Source organism: Monodelphis domestica, chromosome 8, assembly GCF_027887165.1.
Source record: "Monodelphis domestica isolate mMonDom1 chromosome 8, mMonDom1.pri, whole genome shotgun sequence".
NCBI lineage: Eukaryota > Metazoa > Chordata > Mammalia > Didelphimorphia > Didelphidae > Monodelphis > Monodelphis domestica.
In genome coordinates, this window is record NC_077234.1 from 153,565,434 (window position 1) to 153,573,245 (window position 7,812).

The 7,812-nt window shown below is 32.7% G+C and overlaps 1 pseudogene; it reads right to left on the reverse strand.

Moving 5' to 3' along the window:
• Positions 1-5,272: 5,272 nt before the first annotated feature.
• LOC130455963 (septin-7-like) lies at positions 5,273-7,336 on the reverse strand (annotated as a pseudogene).
• Positions 7,337-7,812: the final 476 nt, after the last annotated feature.

Genomic DNA, 7,812 nt, shown 5'->3' on the forward strand with positions numbered 1-7,812 from the left:
ATCCCAAAACCAGTCAGGTCAAAAACAGAGAAAGATACCTATAGACCAATCTCCCTAATGAATATATATGCAAAAATCTTAAAAAGGATACTAGCAAAAAGACTCCAGCAAGTCATCACAAGGGGTATTCACTATGACCAGGTAGGATTCATACCAGGAATGCAAGGACGGTTCAATATTAGGAAAACCATCCACATAATTGACCATATTAACAAGCAAACTGACAAAAATCACATGATTATCTCAATAGATGCAGAAAAAGCCTTTGATAAAATACAACGCCATTCCTATTGAAAACACCAGAAAGTATAGGAATAGAAGAGCCTTTCCTAAAAATAATAAACAGGATATATATCTAAAAACATCAACAAACATCATCTGCAATGGGGATAAACTAGAAGCCTTCCCAATAAGATCAGGAGTGAAAAAAGGATGCCCATTATCACCTCTATTATTTAACATTGTATTAGAAACCCTAGTAGTAGCAATTGGAGAAGAAAAAGAAATTGAAGGTATTAGAATTGGCAATAAGGAGACCAAGCTATCACTCTTTGCAGATGATATGATGTTTTACTTAAAGAATCCTAGAGAATCAACCAAAAAGGTAGTCAAAACAATCAACAATTTTAGCAAAGTGGTAGGATACAAAATAAACCTGCATAAGTCATCAGCATTTCTATATATCTCCAACCCATTTCAGCAGCACAAATTAGAAAGAGAAATTCCATTTAAAATCATCCTAGACATAATAAAATACTTATGAATCTATCTGCTGAGACAAACACAGGAACTATATGAACACAACTACAAAACACTTTCCATACAATTAAAACTAGATCTAAAGAATTGGAAAAACATTGATTGTTCATTTGTAGGACAAGCTAACATAATAAAAATAACAATCTTACCCAAATTAATCTACTTATTTAGTGCCTTACTCATTGAACTACCAAAAAAACTTTTTTACTGAATTAGAAAAAAAACATAATAAAGTTCATTTGGAAGAACAAAAGATCAAGGATATCCAGAGAAATCATTAAAAAAATGCAAAGGAAGGAGGACTTGCAGTCCCAGATCTCAAACTATACTATAAAGCAGTGGTTATCAAACCAATTAGTTACTTGCTAAGAGACAGAAAAGAGGATCAGTGGAATAGGCTTGGACTAAATGACCTTAGCAAGTCAGTCTAAGATAAACCCAAAGATCCCAGTTTTGGGAACCAAAATCCACTATTTGATGAAAGCTGCTGGGAAAACTGGAAGACAATGTGGGAGAGATTAGGTTTGGATCAGCATCTCACCACCTACACCAAGATAAACTCAGAATGGGTGAATGACCTGAATATAAAGAATGAAAATATAAGCAAATTAGGCGAACACAGAATAGTATACTTGTCAGATCTTTGGGAAAGGAAAGACTTTAAAAGCGAGCAAGAGCTAGAAAAAATCACAAAATGTAAAATCAATAATTTTGATTACATCAAATTAAAAACGTTTTTGTACAAACAAAACTAATGCATTTAAAATTAGAAGGGAAGCAACAAATTGGTAAACAATCTTCATTACAAAAATGTTATACAAAGGCCTAATTACTCAAATTTTAAAGAACTAAACCAGTTGTACCAAAAAAAAATCAATCCATTCTCCAATTGAAAAATGGACAAGGGACATGAATAGGCAATTTTCAGTTCAAGAAATCAAAACTATTAATAAGCACACAAAAAAGTGTTCTAAATCTCTTATAATCAGAGAAATGCAAATCAAAACAACTCTGAGATATCACTTCACTCCTACCAGATTGGCTAACATCACAGCAAAGAAAGTAAGGAATGCTGGAGGTGATGTGGCAAAGTAGGGACATTGATTCATTGCTGGTGAATTGATCCAAACACTCTGGAGGGCAATTTGGAACTATGCCCAAAGGGCGATAAAAGACTGTCTGCCCTTTGATCCAGCCATAGCACTGCTGGGTTTGTACCCCAAAGAGATAAAAAGGAAAAATACATGTACAAAAATATTCATAGCTGCACTTTGTGGTGGTCAAAAATTGGAAAACGAGGGGATGCCCATCAATTGGGGAATGGCTGAACAAATTGTGGTATATGTTGGTGATGGAATACTATTGTGCTAAAAGGAATAATAAAGTGGAGGAATTCCATAGAGACTGGAACAACCTCCAGGAAGTGATGCAGAGTGAGAGGAGCAGAACCAGGAGAACATTATACACAGAGACTGATACACTGTGGTACAATCGAATGTAATGGACTTCTCCATTAGTGGCAATGCAATGACCCTGAACAACTTGGAGGAAGCTAAGAGAAAATGAATATCCTAGTGTAAACAACAACATGGAAATAGGTTCTGATTAAGGACACAAATAATACCCAATGAAATTGCGTGTTGGCTGTGGTGGAAGAGTGGGTGGAGGGGAGGTAGGGAAATAATGTTACTATTGTAACCTAGGAATAATGTTCTAAATTGACTAAATAAATTTATTCAAATGGAAAAAAATAAATGGTATGAGGTGTTACCTCATATATGTTTTAATTTGCATTTCTCTAACCAAAAGTGAATTGGAGCATTTTTGATATGATTATAGATAATTTAAATTGTTTATCCTAGGATCAATTAGGATTTGGGGCATACTTTGTATTTTTATAAATTTGACTCAATTCACCGTATATTTGAGAAATGAGGCCTTTTTCAGAGAGAATTACTACAAAATATCTTCCTAATTTATCATTTCCCTTTTAATATTGATTTCATTAGTTTTGTTTGGGCAAAAAGTTTTTTTTTTTATTTAATGGAATTTGAGTTTTCCATTTCTCTTCTCATGAAGTTCTCTGTCATATTTGGTTATAAATTTTATTTTTATTCTTAAGACTGATAGGTTAACTCTTCTGTGTTCCTCTAATTTGTTTATGGTGTGACCCTTTATTTTTAGATCAAGTATCCATTTTGACTTTATCTTGGTGTATATTATAAGATGCTGGTCTATGACTTTTTTCTGATTTACTGTTTTCCAATGCTCCTAGCAGTTTTTGTCACATAGTGATCCCTAAATTTGGATCTTTGTGCTTCTCAAACACTAGGTTATCATGGTCATTTGTTATTGTGTGTTGATTACCTAAGGTATTCCATAAATAAATGAAAAATTAATATTGAATTGCGATATTATGTGAAATTGTTTTACTTTTAAGCTTCCCAGTGTCAGGCTGAAACAACCAGTAGACACACTGGAGAATGTTTCCAAATGTCCCTCTGCCCCCCAGGCTATCAAACTAGGTTGTGATATTCCTTCTTTTGTTTAGATCTTAAAGAATAGAAGGATTAAGGGCAGAGATGATGATGGTGAACTTTTTGAGAGCTTACCTGGTTCAGTCATGTGAACTGGCATCTCCTCTGATATGGCAGACCTCCTCAGTGATGAGGTAATGAAGAAAGAGTAGGGTCCACCTCTTCTTTCAAAATATCCGTAACGGGATATCTTGGACTGTCAGAGGAAACTCAAATATTGAAGTGCCTGGCCAGTCAAAAACAGGACACAACTCACTTAATAAGCAATAGGTGGGACTCACTCTCTTTTTGTGGAAGGAGGCTGGTGAAAAAAACCCATCCTTTATCAGTAGAAATTACATGCTACCATTAATAAATAAAGTTATTCTCAGAGAAATGGTCTCATATTCTTAATGGTTAAAATCCAAATGCTATAGGTCTACTAGTCTCTTAGCTAGTACCAAATTTCTTTAATGATTTCTACTTTGTACAACAGTACTACCTTCATTTTTTCCCATTAATTCCTTTAATACTCTTGACCCTTTGCTTTTCTCACATGAATTTTAATTCTTTTCTAGTTTTATAAAAATAATTTTGGTTAGTTTGATGTATAATACTGAATAGGTAAATTATTTTAGGTAGAATTGTCATTTTTTCTTATCTTAGTGTGGCTTATATATGAGAATTTAATATTTTTTAGTTATTTAGGTCTGACTTTATTTGTATGAAAAGTATTTTGTAGTTTAGTTTATATAGTTGCTTTGTTTGTTTTGGGAGGTATACAGGCGGTATTTTATATTATCCATAGTTATTTTAAATGAAATTTCTCTTTCTGGCTTTTGCTATTGGACTTTATTGATTGTAAAATAGAAATGCTGTTGGTTTATATAGATTTATTTTCTATCCTGCAATTGCTAAAATTAGTAGTTGTTTTGATTTGGTTTTTGGTTGATTCTCTGGAGTGCTCTATGTATACCATCACATCTTCTGCAAAGAGTGATAGCTTTGTTTCTTTGTTGTGTATTTTAATACCTTCAATTCGCTTTTCTTCTCCTATGGCTATAGCTAGAATTTCTACAACAATATTTTCTTTTGCTTCCTTTTTTGCCATTGTTACCTGCTTCTGAGTTTTCATTTTTGTCTTACCTTTCACTTAAATAACTTTATAAGGTAGGTTTTTCTTTGTTTTTTTTTTATTCAGTTTTCATTTTTTTTAATTGCCTTGTCCATTTTTTGAAGTTCTGCTTTGCTCTTGAAATAGAGGGATCACGGTTCCAGATTTTCAATATTGCCTTTTCTGGTGCTTATTGCCTTAGGTCAAGCTGTCTTTGGGTTGCACAGAATACACTTTAAGGTGGCCAGGCTGGCTTCCTGTGGAGAGACTTGAAGCTCTTTGATCAGCAGCTAGATTCTATTCCTCTGTTGCCTTGTGGGTTAGACTGGTTCTTATTCTACCAGTTTGTTGCTCCAGGTTGTCTTGTAGAGCATTAGGCTGGTCCTCTTCTACTTCATGTTCTCTGGTCATATAACAATGCAATGAACTGGTCCACATACTGCTGACTCCCCTGGATGCTGTATTCTCTGAGCTATTATCTTTTCTTATTCCAATAAGACAAGTCCCTACTGCATTACTTTATTTTGAGGCAATTTATTTTCTTTTGTGTGAGTGTGGAGTGTTTGGACTAGTGAAGCATCTCTTACTCTGCCATATTCACTCCTAAAATGTAAATGACACTTCAGAGTCATTTTTTAAGAATATCCAGTAAACAATTAAAGCACCAGAACAAAAATGTTCCGCAGTAAAATGTTATCTTGTATTAGAATGAATGATCTGGTTTTTTTAAATGTAAATTTGGAAAGATAATTAGACTTATTTTTTTCTAATTATGAATTGCCACTATGTAATTTAAGGCATCTTGTTCTTCATTAAACAAAACATATAAAAATGTGTTATGATTTAAAATCCGTAATTATGTATACAAATTGTGTAACATTCTTCAAATGGATCCAACAAATATTGACATCCAGGTTGGCATATTGGCAGCTAATACATAACTAGTTGTTAATAATGGGTTTAAAGTATCTTTCTTCTTGATCTTTTTCAAAGTTCTGGAAGAATTTTGTTCTTCCACAATATACTGCTGAACTTTTCAGTTGGCTGTGTTAACCTCAAATTGGCACTATTTTTCCTGTTGTTCCCTGTGCTGCACTAGAAGGTTCTTTTACAGTTGCCCAAGATTGCTGGAACTTGGCTTCCAAGTCTTTCAGCTTCTGCACCTTTTCTTTGGTCTTCTCAAATATCTTCTCCATCTTGCCATGTGCTCCCTTCTTTCTTCTTCTAATTTTGTTAGGGTTCTCTTGGTCAGCTGTCTTTTGTTTCTGTTCTTGTCCACATTATTGTACTTCACTCTCACCAATTCCTGCTCATATAGTTTTAGAGTACATTGTTAGGTATGTCCTTCACATTCTGCATATAAAATAACAATATGTTTCTAAGATTTGTAAAATTATAATAATCACCATTATATCAACAACGTTGCCTTCCTTGGACCCTTTTGCCATTAACTTCAGTGATAATACTATTACCAAACACAGCAAGAAATAAGCAGTTTTTTAATAATTATTTTTAGTAAATATTTCTATAGCAACTTATTTTCATTATCAGAGATTAAAAAATCTATTTTGTGGCCAAACATTTTATTCCTCAAAGATCTATATTTAGAAATTTATATAACATTTAGGAAGACAGTTAGAGGTCTAGGACAGTTAAGACTAAACCAAATAGATACCGAGGAAATCCATACTAGAATACTAAAAGTATTAACATATTGAAAGCATTTAAAATGTTTTAATTTTTAAATCTAAATTTAGATACCAAATGAAATTATTTCTATATCCATAGTAGAACAGGATAGATATGCATGAAATTGTAAATCTCTTATTATGTAGAGCTTGCTTTTCTTTTAAAGCATGTAATAAATTCATCATGCACTTTCAAATTTGCTATGCTCATATGTGATTCTGGTCTTCCTTCTGTTTTGTCTTTTTTTAAATGCTTCTCTGTTTGTTTTAACATTTAAAATATTAAGATACTCAGCCAATTCTCTCCCTCTTTCCATTCCCCCACAAAAGAAGGCAATATTTGATAAAAAGATAAAAGAATGTATAAAACTATGTTTAAACTATTTTTATTCAACAATTATTTCCCTGGAAGTAGATATGCAAAAGTCATTCTTCAAAGAATATTTCTGTTGTTATATATAATGTTGTCTTAGTTCTGTTTGATTTACTCTTCATATTTTTATGTAGGAGTTTCCATGTGATTAAAAATTAGCTTGTTCATCATTTCTTACAATGCCGTAGTATTCAGTTACAATCATATTCTACAACTTATTTATCTTTTTAACAAGAATTTTTTCCTCATCATCTATTTCTGAAGATTCATATATTTTGATTTTTTTTACTTTTGAATTTTTTTAATTGCATATTTCTGAAACTGCTGGCACTCTACAGGAATCAGCTTGTCTTCCTTGGTGATTTTAGAAGATATTTTAAAAATAATGTCCATTTTGTCATATAAGCATATCATGAACTGAATCTCCAGCAACTGGAAGCCATGTCCTATTGACCTAAAGCGACAATGAAGTATAAACAACACTTTACTCTGTGGTCTGCCATGTGCCATTTTTTTCACCCAAGATTCTGCATTCAGTTAATCCTCAAACTTACTGCCAATATAGTTAATAATAGACTGCCAACAGTTATTATTGTCTACTGCAATACCAAATTCATGAGTACCCACTATTGTGAACAATAGCTGAATTTCATCTTATTTCATTAAAATCTTACTTTTTCCATTTGGTATGGTCTTTTTAATTGTATATGAGGAATCTCTGAAGAATTACAAGTCTGTTAGGAATAATGAGTTAATATTGACATCCACAATCCAGATACTCCTCCTAGTGTAAAAATGAATTCAAAATATCTTCACAGATTATGCAAACTTGATTTGAGAGATTTGCAAATTCCACATAGCCTTGAAGGTTCTTCTGTTGAGCCATGGCATGATGACTCCATCTTCCACCACTCCTGTCCTCAATCACACAAGAACTCATATTTCTTTAATACTGAAACTCTGCCTTCAATAAATGCCTTTTTCCAGTCCCTCTAAAATTACTTTCCACCTTTCCAGTATGCATTTTCTACACACTTGGTTATTTTCCTGTTTACTACCTGCCCTACCTTTAGATATGTAAACAGCGACTATTTTTGTTTTTCTATATATTTCTAGTAGTTAGCACAATATATGTGAGATATAGTAAGCATGTAATAACATACTTTTTGATGCACTTATTAAAAGATTAACTTGTATATCAAGGGGATAGGAGTCAAAGAAGTTAAGTAGTAAAACATTATGATGACAACATATTTTATTGAAAAACAAAAGGATCAGGCTAACCTTTGGAAGTATAATCTATCCCCTTGTTAACCTATCTTCAGAAATGTATTAGTCACTGAATAGAAACACACAAAATAG